Raw genomic sequence first — 17,136 nt, forward strand, 5'->3', positions numbered from 1 at the left:
TCTTGTAATTTATCATTGCCCAGTCCGAATTGTTTACTGTACTGGCATTGAGCGCTTTATTCCTATTCCTGGTCCTATTTTGCATAAGCCCTGCCCTTTTCCTTGCAATTTTATTTGTCCCCCTTTTTGGTTCCTTAATGCTTATTGATGTATTTTGATGCTTTTATTCTGTGGTTTAATTGTTGTTGTTATTATTATTATTATTATTATTATTATTATTATTATTATTATTATACAGTAGGGTCTCGCTTATCCAACGTTCTGCATTATCCAGCACAGTTTGTCTCCTGCCTGGATCCACAGCTGTTTCTCTAGGAAGCAAGAACTGAACTTTTAGAGATTTAATTTCCAAAAATGTTGTTACTGTAAGTTCATTTTACACAATTCTGTCTTGATTAGTAGTCAATTTGTTTGTAGCCAATGTTTTTTAGTCAATGTTTTCGATACATTGCAATGTTTTGGTGCTAAATTCATAAATACAGTAATTACTACATTACATTACTGTGTGTTGAACTGCTTTTTTTAGTCGGATTTCATAATTTGTAAAATCATAATGTAATTTGACGTTTAATAGGCTTTTTCTTAATCCCTACTTATTATCCAACATTTTTGCTTATCCAACATTCTGCCAGCCCATTTATGTTGGATAACTGAGACTCTACTGAGTTTAAATAAAACATGATCTCCAAAAGGAAATTGAAAAAAAAAACAGGAAGAAAGTGTGGGGATTTCTGCTCATTTTAACCAGCCAAGGAGCACCCTTAGATTGAATTAGTTGTGCCACAAATGTTTTCTAATTTTACAGTAGAGTAGGTGGAGTATATAGATAGGAAAGAACACTTAATCTTTTTCCTGTTTCTTGATTTCTCCATGTATGCAAACAGTCTGCTGAGCTTTGAAAGCTCTATCTGAGTTTGTCCAGAAGAAAAACAGCTGGGATGTTTGGGGGGGGGGAGGGCATTTGCAAGAAAGAATTGGAAAGTGTCAAGAGTCTGAGAATTCCTCCCTTCTTGCCAATGAATTTCTACATTGATTCAACACACATGGAACTGAGATTATACACCTGGGGTTGTACACCTACAACCTTTTCTCTTACATTTCTACCCAAATATTTCAGGTGATTATTAATGCTTGTTTTATAGATGGATTTCAGCATTAGAGATTTTAGTTCTCATCTCTGAAAAACACTGCCAATAATATAAGATGCACTAATTAATTATTGTTTTTCCCCTAAAACATAATTTAAGATGGACAATTTATTTTCTATTTCTACAACCAGCTCACTATTCTTAAGTAATAATGTAAAAGGTTAAACTTTCAGTTGAACCTAGTCCACTTTTACCAGACTTACATGAAAAGAATCTATGAAAATATAAAAAACAGAGGTTTTCAAAGCTGCTGTAAGTTGGTGCATCACCTACTTTTTGCTTCTGAGGATATTATCTCAAACTGGGGGGGAGGGGTCATATATTTGTGGTATTATGTCCTGTTGCATTAAAAAGCAAATTATATTGTTTCTCAGATCCCATCACATGTTCTTTCTTAAACAGGTGGAAACTGCACTTGGTCATGTGATAAATATGAACATTGATGATTTCAGGAGAAAAGGCAATTCTTGCCCATTCAATTAAAAAAAAAACTTGGGGAAAAAACTTTGAGGATTCTAGACTTTCCTTTCAAATAATGCGACTCCTGAATAGACAGGACACATTGATCTGGGAAGAGATACCACTTTGGGGATTTATATTTTCCCTTTCAATCCTGCAACTACGAAGGAGAGAGGAGGCATTGATCTGGGAAGACAGTCACCACTTTGGGGATTTATATTTTCCCTTCCAATCTTGCAACTCCTGAGGAGGCATTGATCTGCATCCCCTCTTTCTCTGGGCTCCTTCCAGGCCTCCCAATCTCACAAGCTAGCCGTAGCGCAGTTTTGAAGGCCAAGATTACTATGAAGGAGAAATGATAGAGTGGTAATATTTTGAAATTTCTGTATTTTTAATGATTAAATTAATTCTTAAAAAATTAGCATGCCAGGCTCACGAAGCAGGACTTTAGGAGAGAAATGCTTGGTAGGAGACTGCCCATAAAATGGCTCCTTACTTCATGTCACTGAAGCAATTCAACACAAGAAAATTTGACAAATCCCACCTGTGTTTTTCCCTGTTTTCTCCAGTTGTATAGCAATTCCTGAGCTCAGAAAACAATATCTGCCTCCATCCCTCCCCCCATTTCCAGACACTTCAGAAACAATTCCCTGATTAAGACATGATGGACGCAAAGAAGAAGTCCCCCTGCATTGCCTGCATTACAAGTGTTTGGGGTGGGGGGGGGGGAGGACTGTGTGGGATAACGTCTATGTCTCTAACATTGCCAAGTCAATATTATTCTGTATCAAAGTATCAAAGGCTCCTATGGATCTTAAACTGTGAAAATTAGTTTCCAGACTCAATATAAACAATATAACAAAGTGTAGACTTGGTGCAATGTCCATGTAGGATGTCCTCTAAAATGTGTTGCATAACTCAGGATTAGCTGAAAATATGAACAGCATGAAGTTGACAAGTGCATGATACACAGAAGTGTCTTGGCAGGCCTCTGCACATTCCTTCATCTAGGTTTTATAATCTTTAGTTAAATATGTTCAATAAACATGAGTTCAGCATGAGGTTATGCTTTCTAAAATGCTGCTTTAGTCTATCCCAATACACATGCATGAAGCCACAGAAAGGTGTTTTTCGTTTCGTGAAAGCAGACAAAAGTATCCCACACAGTTACACAGTTCCTCTGACAAGCAACATCTACTGGTTCAACTGGGAGCTCTCTTTTATGCAATTTGCTGTTGCATGAACCTGTTGGAATAGCTTAAGCAAGAACGAACGTGCTCCAGAATGGAAGAGTCAACAGCACAGGGTTCTTAATGGGCTAAACTTCCTTGAGCTGAGGTTTTGCTTAAATCAAAAGAATAACAAAGAGTGAACAGATTATTCCCAAACACCGTTGCTGCCTAATTTCTATGATGGCAACCTCTTTATGTATTGCTATTTCAGACAAACAGCAGCACAGCATGAATGTGGGGATAATCACAGATGGTAAGTAAGAGACTTCACCCATATTAAAATTCATTTTGTCAAACAACAAACTATGTGAGAATTAAATATCTTTTAAAGCAATGTGGTGGATGGAATCTTGGGTGGATTTTTTTTACTATGTATTTGTTTACTACATTAGTAGCCCGCTGTCTCTCACCCCAAAGGGGTCTCAGAGCAGCTTACAAATTGGCAACAATTAAATGCTGTAAAACAAACATACAAATACAATAACACATATCTTAAAATTCATGAAAATTAAATTAAAAATCAATAACAATACATTAAAACAAGCATTAAAACTAGGATAAGTACTAGTCCAGATGCTGCTCCTAAGCCCTTCCACAGTGAATGCTCAGTGGCCAACAGATTCCCCATACATTGGGTGAATCAGAGTTTTCAACCAGACGTTGGGAATTCTCTGTCTAGTAGTCTTCATATCCCCCGCATGGCTGTTTTTGTGGCTCTTAGAAGACCCCAATGCTTAAGGAAAACATCAATAAAGGAGAACGGCTGCTTCTAAAAATTCTGGGTAGCGGCAATTTTTCTTCTGAACAGGTGCAGGCCCTTTGCATCTTTTAACATGTACACACATGCAAACACACACACACACACACAATTTAAAAAGTCTTCTCCTCACTACTGATTTTGTTTTCTCTTTTCTTTTTTTCATGAGTGTTGAAACCCCTGGACTCCATGTTTTTTTGCTTTTAAATAAAAATAGGCCTGGAGAAAACTGCAAAAAAGCCCCATTTCTCCAGGTTTGCTTGCAAGAAACTTTTTCAATTAATGTAGACTAGACTAGAACAAAAAGACAGTAATACATTTCATTCCAAGTTATACAATACCTGGAAAAGCCTATTTCCCTTTTAATATAAACTGATATAAAAACTTAAATCCTAGTGACACAGCACCTGGATATGCCATCTTCCCTGCTGTCTGGAGTAGTCTATCAGCCATTAAAGCCACTAACAAAGAAAGGTATTTCTACCCTATCTTCCTCCTTTTTATGTATTCTGGAAAATGCACATTCTCATCAGGGAAGCTCATTATACAAATTACTGTTAACCATTCATCTCCAACCAGTTTTCACTTTAGGATCATGAGGGTGCTTCTGCAGGCTAGACATTTAGGAACCATTTTCCATGAATTTGGTCTGTAGGATGACATTTTGCCACATTCTACTTTACCCTTATGCCAAATTAAACAACATAAATTGAAGTCTTATTGAACACTCCAAATGTTCTCATTCTGGAAATCTTTCCAACTCTTTACACTTTCTCTATCATTACTGTCATGATATGCATGGCATATTTTGTCATACAATTCCTTAAAAAAGCTGCCACACAGCAACTCCTTTTCCTTGATGTGTAGCATTAACTCTGATACACAGTATAGAAGGAGAGGCACAGACTGGAATGCTTTTTCAATATGCTATCAGGACAGTACCCCAGTTCATTTATCTTCTTCCACTGTGCTTGTTTATATATCAAGGCCCATATGATTTCAAGCATTAAAACCCCATGTTATTCATAATACTAATCCCCATGTTTCAGCACTGAACTTGGCAAGAAAAGTCTCATGAATGCTTGAAAAAAGTGCTTTCTCTTATCCAATTAACAGCAGAGTGTTTTCTGGTCATTGTCTCTGTGTACTCAATATTACATTTGTGAAGCATGGGAAGAATGTCCCATATGTACCTGTCAGTGCAAAAAACATCAAAACAAAAGTTAGCATTTGAATATTTTTAGTCCATTTAGAGGGTCGGCACACTAAAGCTACATTCAGATAAAAAAATAGAGAAACAAATAAAAATATTGTGATAGGAGTTTACTGCAGGTGATCAAGACAAGGAAGTGGGTGATGCTTTTCTGAAACATCAGTTAGCTCAATCAAGAGGCAAAGTCTAGTAGATACAGGATTTTATTACCCTGATATCTACTGGTAGACCAATTCTGCTAAACATAAGGTGGCAGGACCACACAGCCACCCCAAATCTGATAGAAGAAACCTCATTTGTATGTTTTTTTTTTAAAGGAACCTACTATTTAAAGTGCTGGCTTTGACCTATAAAGCCCTAAACGGTTCTGGCCCAGTTTACTTGTTTGAACATATCTTCCCCTATGAGCCACCTCAAATATTAAGATCGTCTGGGGGAGGCCTTGCTCTTGGTCCCATCTGCCTTGTGAGTTCGGCTGGCAGGGATGAGGGATTGGGCCTTGCTAGTGGTGGCCCCTTGTGTGTGGAACTCCCTCCCCAGTGACATCAGATTTGCCCTCTCCCTTCTAGCCTTCAGAAGGAAAGTAAAAACATGGTTCTGGGATCAGGCTTTCAGTAATTAGCACAGTGCAATAATAGACCTGGACTTATGTACAATTTGATGACAGAACGGCCTCGGACTATGATTTTCAGATGATGGGATTTTAATACTGAATGTAATTCTTTTTAAATGTTTTAAATGTTTAATATTTATTAATTTTTGTTTTAATTGATTTTAAGTCATTGTTTGTGTGTTTTTCAAGGCATGTAATGGTTGCCATAAGTAAGCCGCCTTGAGTCCTCTTCAGGGTAGAGAAAGGCAGGGTAGAAATAAGGTAAATAAATAGATAAATACTACACTATTATAGAAATACAATATGAATTGAATAATCCTCCAAATATTTTTCAAAATTACACTAAATGCTTTGTGTGACAAATGGTGTGGTCAAAATCTGAGTAGCTGAGCAAGTATTCAAGAAATGAATAGTTTCCTCACAGTGCCCAAGATTCTGAGAGAATGGCTTCAAACTACAGGAAAGGAGATTCCACCTGAACATCAGGAAGAACTTCCTCACTGTGAGAGCTGTTCGACAGTGGAACTCTCTCCCCGGGGCCGTGGTGGAGGCTCCTTCTTTGGAGGCTTTTAAGCAGAGGATGGATGGCCATCTGTCGGGGGTGCTTTGAATGTGATTTCCTGCTTCTTAGCAGGGGGTTGGACTGGATGGCCCATGTGGTCTCTTCCAACTCTACTATTCTATGATTCTATGATTCTAGAATGCAGATCTAGTTTTGTAAGTTAATGGGCAAATGAGCCTAAAGAAGATTAAACTATTACTGTCTGGGTAAGACTTGGCATTGTTTCTCCCATTTTCCCAAACTACCAAAAGCAGACATTTCAATAACAAAATTGATCGTATCAGTCCTCAGCTCCCTTCTCCAGGGAGAGGCCAGGGGTGAATTTGATATTTCTTGTCTCCTCCTCCCTAACCAGACTGAAGTTAAATGTCACTTGAGGCCCCATCTACACTGATCATACCACATCATTCCATCTCAAAATGCAGATTAACTGCACTGAACTAATTTATACAAATCTACACTGCCCTATAATCCAGTTCAATGCAGTTAATCTGCATTCTGAAACTGGATTTTAGGGCAGTGTAGGTGCAGCCTCAGCCCACCCAAAACTGGGCTCTCTCTCCAGCTCTAAGCTAGGATGTGTAACACCACTCCTTCTTGCTCTACTTAGGAGCTTTCTCTGCCCAACCCAACCCCTTTTTCCTGGTGAAGTTCTCCTTCTTTCTCTCCTTCCAATATTTTCCAACTCTAAGAACTTTCCAACAGATTCCAGTGCAACCACATTTGTTAATGATCTTATAGTCTGTAGAGCTTTCAAGATGTCGAGGTCAACAGCAGTATTATGTCCCAATTGGGTTGCGCTTCCTGGAAATATGGGTTACTAGGTTACTGCTGGCACTAGTTGACGTCATGCTATCCGTAAGTCCAGGGACCCAAGCAATCACACCAGACTCTGCTGCTTCTGCTGGAGGGATTAATGGAGTTCATCTATGCTTCACAGTTATCGCAGTCTGGCAATAACCATTTTAAATGCCATGGCTTTATCCTATGGAATCCTGGATTATTTTTTTTGGCACTTTCCTTTTTAGTTACTCTCTTTTCTCTCAGTATCTACACTGCACAGTCTTACTAATTTGATGCTGCTTTAACTATTGTTGATCAATCCCATCAAATTCTGGGAACCAAGGTTTGATAAGGTGGTTGAAATTCCCTGTTATAAAGCTCAATTGCTTGATGTTCATGGGGATGAACTAAATCTTTCCAGCAGATAATTCTAAGTACCTCTCCAAATTACAAACTTCATGATTACAGAGGATGGGAATTCTGACGGATAAAAGGTATCAAACTGCAGGAACTATGGAGTGTAGCTCCATTTGCCATTGAAAGTGGTAGTGTTACGGAGTCCACTCTTGAGCCTGGCACCTGCAATATGTTCCTACATTTTAAAATGACAACTGAATCTGGCCATCTCTAAAGTATGCACTCAAAGTGTTTATGTGGTTGAATAAGATATTTTTAGTTCTTACATTTTAACAAGGTACTAGTAAATACTTTCCTGACTACACAACTGCAAATGATTAAACTTGTAAATTTTTAAACCATTACAGCTGAAATAACTTACAAGTCCTGCTGCTTTATATGCTTACAAATTAACAAACATATGAGTTCAGTTAAGGACTATGTAACCCTGAGTATTTTGTATTTCTTATTGTCCCATACGTACAGTTCATTTATTCCTATTCATTACAATGATTTTACACACTGTGACATGTATGGGCACCAGATGCATGCAGAGCTCAAATTTCTCACTGAAGAAGAAAATGCTTTCTCTATTTGTCCATTATGAGAAAAACATACAAGCCAATCTACACAAAAATTCTGTCAATAACAAATATAAGTTCAAGAAAGACATCAACAAGCTGAATATGTCCAGAGAATGAAGACCAAGGCAAGCAAAGGTCGAGAAATCAAGCATATGTGGAATGAACAAGCTGAGCATATTTGTTGCACGTTTTGCTTAGAGAAGAGAAAACTGAGAGATGATATGACAGGCATCTCTAAATATATGAAGGGGTGTTGAGCAGAGGGTGGAGGAAGTTTGTTTCTCATTCCAGAGACTAGAACACAACCAAGGGGCTTAAGGTCTATGGAAACATTAGGAAGAACCTATTTTCTGTAACAGATGTTTGCCAGTGGAATGGACTGTCTTGGAAGGTGGTGGACTCCCCATCTTTGGGTATCTTTAAACAAAGGTTGGATAGGCATTTTTCAGAAATAATGCACGTCTGTGTTCCTGCATGACAGGCGGTTGGACAAGATGGGCCTTGTGGTCCTTTCCAACTGTAATATTCTATGATTTTGAGAGACTGTTGCTGAGCCAAGGCAGCTGAAACAGTGAAACTAGAAATGCAAAAATGGGAATGTTAGAAATTGGCTTGTTCTACTGTATTCATTAAAAAGATTATCCAAAATAAACAGCACATTGGTATGACTCACTTGCCTTCATAACAAGGTACTATGGGAAGTTTCTCTAGTTTTAATGTTTGAAAATGGGACACAATAAGCAAATAACTGAAGAAATTATACAAGAACAATTTGTGAAGGCCCTTAAAGTTAAAAAAATAACATATATTCAGGAAGAAAAATGTAATTCACAAGAAACCTAACAAATTTGGTGAAATTCACCCTGCCAGCCTAGCGGATCCTATGAGGAGATTAAGATCACTATTTCAAATTGCATATAGAAGAAGAGAAACAGGTAAGTCTTAGATTATAAGCATATAGATTTCAAAACTTGCTGGGAGCATGACATTGCAACATTCATGGCACCTGGGGTCAGCTACTTCTAAATTCTTAGGACAATTGGAAATGTCACAGAGGCAGAATGGAAAAATACAAGACTGCAAACCCTCCCATTGAAATCATATAATGAAGGCTTGAAACTAACATGAACCCATTAATTAATGTCACATTTAATGAGAGTTTCAATAATATCATTAATAATGCAGTAATTGGACCTATTTACAACAGGAAAATGTATCTGACACTGCTTTCATTTCCGGCAATACAGGTTCCTCAATGCCCTTTTATTCATACCTGTTGTTATTACTTTTTTAAAAAATAAATAAGCCAGATATAATGAGACAATCAATTTCTTCCGGGAACTGCAGCCCAATCATTCAATTTTTTTCTCCTAAAATGTTGGTGTCTACTTTTAATTATATTAGGTAGGGACATATAATGATGGTTGTACATGCAGTGTCTAAGAACCTTTTGCAATTTCTTGGCCCAACTGCTTTGGCAGGATCCATGCAATTTCACAGCAATTATCACCTCAAGAACACAAACTGCAATAGCCTTCTGTGGCGCGTGCATTCAATGTCACAACTGTCTCTCAGATGTACTAGGAAGGTTGAGAGGAGAGAAAACTGAAAGAAATATCAAGTCATTTAAGGACTTAAGGTTACAAAGGGCCAGTATGGTGTAATTATTTGATTATTGCCCCCCCCCCCAATCTACTCTGACCCTTTAATGCAGTTTGAAGCTAACCTCACTTTGGGGCAGTCAGACAAAATCCCACAAACGTGTATGAAAGTAAGTCCTTCATCCACATCAGTGCTCTGTGGTTTGTGTAATCACCATCCAGGCCTTAAATTAGATCCAGGATTTCCTATGTTATCATCTGCACAGGAAAACCATTTTCTTGAACACTGGTTTGAAACTGCATGAAATGGTCAGTGTAGATGGGGCCCCTGACTAGAAGATTGGGGGAGCCACACACATTACAGAATTGTAATGCTATTATTCCACTTTAACTGCAACTCCAATGGAATCCTGAGATTTACATGGTAAGGAGGGACATTTAGAATTCTCAACCAGAGTGACCTTGTGCTCCAGATTACAAACAAACAAACAAACAAAACCAGTTTTCTTGTTTTAAAACTATAAGCAGTTAAAGCAGAATAACAGCTCTGTAATTCTGTAGTGTGAATGGGCCTCGGAATTCTAATCCCTGATCAGCCCCAGAAATCCACTGGGTGACCTTTGGGAAATCTTTGATTCAGAGAGAAGTAATGGCAACCCCCTCCAAAGAAGTCTTGCTAAGAAAACTCTGGGAGATGGTTGCCATGAGTAGAACTGAGTTGAAGAAATATAACAACAACAAAGTCAATAAAACTTATACACAATTAAAATAGAAAATTTAGCAAGCAATGTCGATCCATTAATTTTTCTTAACAGTGGGCATGGATTATGACCCAAGGTTGTCCAAATGATGCACTAAAGTTAGGGACTAATTTAATACAACTGTTGCACCTCAGGTTAGCTTCACCTTGCTATATACACCAAACTGCACACAGGTTGATGTCTTTTTAGTTTATTAGAAAATAGAAGATAAAAGGTTCTTTAAAAACAAAAGTTCCAAAAAATGGTTACCAAATAAAGCCATAGAGAATAAATCCAGACATCACGAGGAATAAACAAGGTCCCAACAGAGCATGACAAAGTCCCAAGAACATGAATACAAAAGCTGCAAGGAAATCCAGGAAAATGAGAGCTTGCTTCTTGGTTGAACGAAAGTTGCTTTGACAAAGGTTTGTCTCCAAACACATTGCTTTAATATCCTTTGCAAAGCATGAAAGCATTTCTTTGGCTTCTGACCTCCCTCTTGTTTGCAATTCTCACACTCCTCCAAATCCTGAATTCCAAACGGTCAGCTCAATCTAAGTAACCTGTTTCGTCAAGGTCAGCCTGCTCGTTAGTTTGCTGAGCCTCATTATCAGACTGAGAACTGTCCTCCTTTTCCATGTCCATTTGCACCTGGCTAGATTCAGTATCAATAACATCATTCCTTGCTGTGGGAAAATGAATTTGTACTCCCTGTTCCTCATCTTCTACAACAGGGACATTTTGAACCTGATTGTGAACCTGAAACCCATCATCCTCATCAGAGTCAATCTGAGGTTCCAGCTGAGTCACAACAACAACTGGAAATTACAAAGTGGTATAGTAAAAGTCTCCAAAACTGTGGAATCCATATCCCCAATTAGCCACGCCCATGGAAGATGGTCTTTTTAGAATTTTTCTAGATCCACCAGGTAATTCTATGGAATGCTTACTTTGAAAATTAACATATAGTTGTATTAGAGGATCTAGAAAATGCCCAGAGTTGATTTCTAGGTCTCCAAACACAACTCTATGGTATGCTGGGACTGGAAGTGAAATAATCTAATGTTGTTCAGTCATATCTGCAATTTCATGTAACCATAGTTGTTCTTAAGGAAACAGTGCTCAAGAAATTGACCCTTTGCTGGAATCAAACCCAGATAACTCATAGGTTCAGGACCTGCCTATCTCCGCGATCGCCTCCTCCCCAATGAACCTACACGGGCCTTAAGATAATCTGATGATGGTCTTCTCTCACTCCTGCCCCTGTCTCAGGTGTGGCTGGCGGGGACGAGGGAGTGAGCCTTCTCGGTGGTGGCCCCCCGGCTTTGGAACTCTCTCTCCAGGGAGATCAGGTTAGTTCCGTCATTGCCCATCTTTCGCAGTCAACTGAAGACATGGATGTTCCGGAGCACGTTTGAATAAATAGCCCATCTGACTTGGTATCTACTCTATGTTTACTAGCACTTTATCTTGCTCCTCACTCTACATGCTATAGCACTTTAAATGAAATTGTTCCTTTGTTCCTTCTTTACTCATTTTGATTTTATTCTCAGACCTGGTGGAATGTTGTATTAGTCACCCTCTGCTCTGCAAAACAATTTGATGTTCCGGTTTTTAAAGTAACTATTATGTTGTTTTTATCTTGTATTGCATTGTTTTTAAATTTCATTGTTTTATTGGATTGTGTATTATATGCTATGTTGTCATATTCTCATTGTAAGCCATGTAGATATAGAAGTTTATCATACAAGATAGGAAATTGTAATTACAGTACGACAACAGTATCTTACTCTTGGACACTGCTCCTTTCCCATCAATCTTCTAGTAGAAAACAGACTGGAAAGCATCTTTTTCTAGCACAAATAATCCAGTAATTTACCTGCCTTTGTATAAGAAATACCTTTCAACAGTCTCCCACCAGGACACCAAGGAGAAAAGAACAACGTCATGTGATAAGTCCAAAGCAATAACATTGTTGTACTGCTCTAATTGTGATTTGCTTGCCTCATGTGAGAAAAAAATCCATAGTTAAAACTGTTACTAACAAAGAATGTAAAAAAGGGCATTGATCACAGCAATGTGTTGAATGCAATGGTAGCTATATATAAACTGAAACACGGAGTAAATGAATGACAGGCTGCTTAAAGGTGACACTTCAGACAAACACCCATTACAGAATGTTACCTTGGAGAATATAAAGAATTGCTAATGTTTTAGGATTAGGAGGACAATACCAAATAGTCATGTTGGACCATTAAATGTAGGAAATGTTTTGCAAAACCAACAACAGTATACTGTGAGATACAGCACTAGATTTCTAATTTTATCACCAGAATTTGATTTCCTGTACAGCACTGTCTGTTAGCCAATCCTTACCATCTAAGCTTCACAAACCTCCTAGTCTGAAAGGATTTAGTAATATTAAAGGCAGTATGCTCCACATTGTGGCCTATGAAATTCATTGAACCGAACAAGGGTACATAGTGCTGCAAATCCACTGTTGCTGATCTATTTATCATGGCCTTCATGTGAAAACAAATATCTTCTCATTACTTGGCCCCACCTTCCCCTAATATATGGTGGTTTCAATCATTCATAGTCTGTTAGATATGTAAGGAGATTACCTTTCTAATACAATCAAGACCAAAGAGGATGGAAACATTTAAAAAAATCTTTTAAAAAGAGGATGACAGTGAAGTAGGGGAATTCTGGACAGATTGGGAGGAATCATCCATTGGCCACATGATAAGTCAAACACACACTATGATATTTGATATGGAAAGGAGAAAGGTGGGTGTGATGGGTATATCCAGCATTTATACAGTCCTCGTCTATCCTTCTTTAACCATGGGTTGTCTTACTTAATAGGCATTTTCTCTGCTATATCTGATAAGGTTCTTAGTGTTTATAACTTTAATAATATATTCTTTGCAATGGTGATTGATACTTAATGTGGCATGTTTAATGACACCCCTAAGAGTTTCCCCTTGTAACTACATCAGGTCCTGTGTTTGTGACATCACAAGAAAGCATTCTTAGGAATTAGATTTTGGTGCATAATTGTCAAGGCCAGAAGAGTCCTGGACTTGCACTAGGCATGGCATCAGTGGAGTGTGCTTTGCAGTGGGTGTGGGGTGGAAGAGACTTGAAAACATATTAAAAATTCAAGTGCCACTAGAGCCAGAGCCCCCGGGAAAGGGAAAATTAATAGTGCAGAGATGCAAGAATAACAAGAAAAAAAATAGATCTGTGATTGACAAGAATAACAGGATCCCCAATGATATCCAAAGGATCCTGGAAAGTTAATCTACTAAAGATAAGTTTTATGACAAAAAGAAGACTTTTTTGTGTGAAGAAGACAGCAGACAGGGTAGGAAGCATTAGTTAGGGCTTTCTATTTTCTATTCCCAACTTTTCTATTTCCTTTGTTTCAAAACACTATGCACCCACTTTTCTATCTTTCTGTTTTAGTTTAGAAAATAAATGTTTTCTTTTTTTTCTTTTTCACATCATAGAAATCCTTTTTGTATTAGATAACAATGGAGGAAGACAAAGAAGTAAGATGTTTAAAATGCTGCTGTTCTGTATCCACTCTTGTACCCTTCACCATTCCTCATATATTTTGCAATAAAAATTACATGGGAAAAAGTAGTTCCCAGACCTTCTAGACTTCTCAACCCTGCTCCAAGCAGATAAACATCCTTTTTTGCACAGTGGCCAACCACACATCCAAATTCAAAGACTATAATCAAGAATAAATGCAACATTTCACCCAACAAATATATAAAGTCACACAAAATTTACAGCAAGTATACTGATAGAAATGTTGGATCTCTCATTAGCACCAGGGCTGTGGATTTCTTACAGTGTTAGCCACATGTTAAAATCTTCAGCAGGCTGCAAAAGAAATGCCATATATCAAGCTACCATAATGCTATTGTCCCAGCACAAAGAGAAAGGTAGAGAACTAGGAGCAATGGCTGCTGGCACAGGAGGAAATATATGGAAGTTTTCTATCAACAAGTTCTGACAACTCATAGCAAAAATGAGGAGATAAACTATGGGATAAAGCCAAGGCAAGCACTTCTCTTAAAAGAACAATGTGTCTCTTTGGAAAATGCTGTAAGTACACATGATAAAATTTCCCTTTCACAAGGAATAAATTCAGGATGTTTTTTTTTTATATACACGCTGTACTCTTACTCAACAAGATAGCATGACAAGTAAAAATGCTGGCTCTAAATGGTTTCAGTTATTATGTAAGTCTCATACTGTCTCCTGTGGTAAGACAGTGTTGGGCTATTTCCATGTAAGAGTTTATTTCTCCTTGTATGTAATCTGCATTTGGCATCTAATTACACAATACCTTTACTCCTCTTCATAGCTCCCACCCTGTATTTTCTCAGATAAGCTCCACATTTTCTGCAATTAAAAAGTCAAAAATGTTCTAATATTCTGTGTGCAGAATTTTTTTAAAAAAACCTAAATCGCTGTCCATAAACTTACATCTAAGATATAAAATACTAAGGGGATGGAGAGGACCAAAAAAGCAAGAAACCCTGGGGTAGATCAGATGTTGAGGATTAATAAAGTCATCTCAACTATATCATATTATTTCATTTTTCTGTACTGCCGAAATATAATTTCCTCATATGGCAAAGTTCTGGACCAGCTCTCATATTAGGAAAGTAATAAGCAATGATGAAGGAATAGGCATTAGGGTTTCTGAACCACATCCTAAATCAGGCCTTTGAAAACCTGGTCCAGCAGATATTTTGGAACACAATCCCCATGATTCCTTATCATTCCCTATGCTGGCCGGGGTTGCCAAGAATTGGAATCAGAACATTGAAAAGATAAGTTTCTTCATTCCTTGTTTGAAATGTTGATCTATGGTCAATTTAGACGAGGCATGGGCAAACTCCGGCCTTCCGGGTGTTTTGGACTTCAACTCCAACAATTCCTAACAGCTAGTAGGCTGGCTGAGATTTCTGGGAGTTGAAGTCCAAAACATCTGGAGGGCCAAAGTTTGCCCATGCCTGATACAGACTTATATAAATCACTTTAGCATCACTGAACTGCATTATATGAGTCTATACTGACCATATAGCTCAATTTCAAACTGTATTATACGACAATGCAGATGTGGCTTGGGAATGCTAAAATTTTAAGGTACAAGCTTATGTTTGTAAGTGTTTAAGGATCTCAGCTGAAAAGAATGATGACAAGGTGAAAATGAAGATCCCTGGCATTAGAGTTCACATATCAAAATAACAAAGCAATATTTATCCACAAAATACGCCTGTAATTGCTTTTGCTGATCCATATTGGAATTCATTTTCTCCAACAGCTGTTTTCTATCACCTGATGAAGAGTTTTGGACAAAATGTTATACTCTCATGGAACAGAATGATTCCCTATGAACTAGTTCAGCTGTTACTTCCCTAGTTTTCTGGATCAAATAGTACATTGAGAGTACAAAACTTATCACGTACTAGGGGAAAGGTTTTACTGCCACCTGCTGGTTTTACATAACATTTTTCCAATTTGCAGAATAACCCTGCCACAGCTCGATTTTTTTCTACTGTTGTGAATTTAAGTATTCCATACTACTGAAAATCCTGAAAATAAATATATAACAGTCCTGAAACTTATCACATATGCATTACATATAAAAACACAGCTCCTCCTGCAATAAATTATATTTTATTAGTATTACTGTTTTAAGCTTGTTCTGTGTATTTTAAGACTTGTATTTTAATGACTTACACCAGACACTGGACAAGGGGAGAGACTATGCCGGCTTTGCTGGACCTCTCAGCAGTTTTCAGTACTATCAGCCATGGAATCTTTTTGGGTTGTTTCTCTGGGATGTTCTACAGCTGTGGTTCTCAACCTGTGGTCCCCAGATGTTTTGGCCTTCAACTCCTAGAAATCTATACAGCTGGTAAACTGGCTGGGATTTCTGGGAGTTGTAGGCCAAAACACCTGGGGACACACAGGTTGAGAACCACAGCTCTACGGGGATCCATTCTTTCCTGGAGGTGTGCTCTCAGAAGATGTTGCAGGGGTCTCTGCTCAACTCCTTGGCAATTGACTTGTGGAGTCCCTCAAGAATTCTGTGTCGTCCCCTACGATCCAGCATGTGCTTGATGGGGTTACGTTCTACCTGAAAATGGTTTGCATTTTTGGGAACACCTATATTTTTCTGCATTCAATTCAAATCAAATCCAGGAGGCCCAGGTTTCAGTAGTGACTATGAGTGCTTTTGAACAGCAATAGTATGCCAACTAAGCCCATCCCTGGAAAAACTGGATTTGGGCATAGTGGTAAACCCCTTGGTTATATCCATTTGGACTGCTCTAATGCACTCTATATGGGGCTGCTTTGGAAAAGTGTTCAGAAAGTTCAGTCCAAACAGCTGCAGCCAGTCCAAACTGGGACTTTCCATCTTTTCAGGAAATGGGGGAAAACACCAGAGTGGCTTGAGTCCATGTTCCATGGTTAATGTAATCACCTTCCTGGCCTCAAACCAGTTCTAGCATGGCAATGTAATCACTTGCACAGCGAAAGCAGCTACTACCAAAACAGTTCTACCTGTGTTATAGTGTCAGTGTAGATAAGGCCTGTGGCTACCTTGAACACAATGCTTCACTCTGAAGAAGGGCCCCACATAGCAAAGTACTAACAGGTGATGTAAGATGTACCACTCTGTCAATTTGGCAGGATGAAAATAAAAGCTGAGTTGTGGTGATAAAGGGGTCTTACTAACTCAGGCCCCATCTATACTGCCATATGATCTAGTTTCTGAATCCAGATTATCTACTTTGAACTGGATTATATAGAGGCATAGATCCAGCCTTAGGCAGTGCATCCTACTGAAGTCCCCCTATGTTAATAATGTGGTGTTATGTGAAAATGTGGTACTTTAACTGGTTATCTCTGACTCCAGATCATTTCTGAAAACACTAAAAACTCTGAGATACCTTAGAAGTACTTAATTTCAGTATGAAAACTGGCAATTAATACTTCTTTACCTGTTTTG

At 38.2% G+C, this 17,136-nt stretch overlaps 1 protein-coding gene and 1 long non-coding RNA gene across 4 annotated transcripts in view; one reads left to right on the plus strand and one right to left on the minus strand.

Annotated features, from left to right (window-relative positions):
• Positions 1–13,663, plus strand: part of LOC134296712 (uncharacterized) — a 31,643-nt gene extending 17,980 nt beyond the window's left edge. Inside the window, exons 2-3 of the long non-coding RNA XR_010003543.1 lie at positions 3,051–3,092; positions 11,364–13,663. This is a non-coding gene — a long non-coding RNA (uncharacterized LOC134296712). The remainder of the gene's footprint in view (positions 1–3,050; positions 3,093–11,363) is intronic.
• adgrv1 (adhesion G protein-coupled receptor V1) overlaps positions 1–17,136 on the minus strand; it is a 328,646-nt gene that overhangs the window by 115,465 nt on the left and 196,045 nt on the right. The gene's annotated exons all lie outside the window — the stretch shown is intronic.

The sequence above is a fragment of the Anolis carolinensis genome, chromosome 2, assembly GCF_035594765.1.
Source record: "Anolis carolinensis isolate JA03-04 chromosome 2, rAnoCar3.1.pri, whole genome shotgun sequence".
Classification (NCBI taxonomy): Eukaryota; Metazoa; Chordata; class Lepidosauria; order Squamata; family Dactyloidae; genus Anolis; species Anolis carolinensis.